Genomic DNA, 1,587 nt, shown 5'->3' with positions numbered 1-1,587 from the left:
GTCAAGACAGTGCGTTTCCTACGATTACATGCATTTGAATGGGGAACTCGCCCGAAACAAAGTATAGGTTTTCATTATGTGAATAACTTGAAAATCTTAGCTCAAACAGCTTCAAAACCTGTTTGCCCAGCACGGGGATCTTGAACTGTATAAGATAACGCCTTAAATATGTGTGTATGCTTCTTCTATCAAGAGTTACAGCTATTTATATGAAGTTCTAAAAAAACGCTTTATTTCGTCAAGACAGTGCGTTTCCTACGATTACATGCATTTGAATGGGGAACTCGTCCGAAACAAAGTATAGGTTTTCATTATGTGAATAACTTGAAAATCTTAGCTCAAACAGCTTCAAAACCTGTTTGCCCAGCACGGGGATCTTGAACTGTATAAGATAACGCCTTAAATATGTGTGTCTGAGTCGTCTATCAAAACTTACAGCTATTTATATGAAGTTGTACAAAAACGCTTTATTTCGTCAAGACAGTGCGTTTCCTACGATTACATGCATTTGAATGGGGAACTCGTCCGAAACAAAGTATAGGTTTTCATTATGTGAATAACTTGAAAATCTTAGCTCAAACAGCTTCAAAACCTGTTTGCCCAGCACGGGGATCTTGAACTGTATAAGATAACGCCTTAAATATGTGTGTCTGAGTCGTCTATCAAAACTTACAGCTATTTATATGAAGTTGTACAAAAACGCTTTATTTCGTCAAGACAGTGCGTTTCCTACGATTACATGCATTTGAATGGGGAACTCGTCCGAAACAAAGTATAGGTTTTCATTATGTGAATAACTTGAAAATCTTAGCTCAAACAGCTTCAAAACCTGTTTGCCCAGCACGGGGATCTTGAACTGTATAAGATAACGCCTTAAATATGTGTGTATGCTTCTTCTATCAAGACTTACAGCTATTTATATGAAGTTGTACAAAAACGCTTTATTTCGTCAAGACAGTGCGTTTCCTACGATTACATGCATTTGAATGGGGAACTCGTCCGAAACAAAGTATAGGTTTTCATTATGTGAATAACTTGAAAATCTTAGCTCAAACAGCTTCAAAACCTGTTTGCCCAGCACGGGGATCTTGAACTGTATAAGATAACGCCTTAAATATGTGTTTCTGCTTCTTCTATCAAGACTTACAGCTATTTATATGAAGTTGTATAAATGCTTTATTTCGTCAAGACAGTGCGTTTCCTAGGATTACATGCATTTGAATGGGGAACTCGTCCGAAACAAAGTATAGGTTTTCATTATGTGAATAACTTGAAAATCTTAGCTCAAACAGCTTCAAAACCTGTTTGCCCAGCACGGGGATCTTGAACTGTATAAGATAACGCCTTAAATATGTGTGTATGCTTCTTATATCAAGACTTACAGCTATTTATATGAAGTTGTACAAAAACGCTTTATTTCGTCAAGACAGTGCGTTTCCTACGATTACATGCATTTGAATGGGGAACTCGTCCGAAACAAAGTATAGGTTTTCATTATGTGAATAACTTGAAAATCTTAGCTCAAACAGCTTCAAAACCTGTTTGCCCAGCACGGGGATCTTGAACTGTATAAGATAACGCCTTAAA

The sequence above is a fragment of the Neolamprologus brichardi genome, chromosome 14 (genome assembly GCF_056152115.1).
Source record: "Neolamprologus brichardi isolate AB-2024 chromosome 14, ASM5615211v1, whole genome shotgun sequence".
Lineage (NCBI taxonomy): Eukaryota > Metazoa > Chordata > Actinopteri > Cichliformes > Cichlidae > Neolamprologus > Neolamprologus brichardi.
This window is presented reverse-complemented; position numbering follows the sequence as displayed.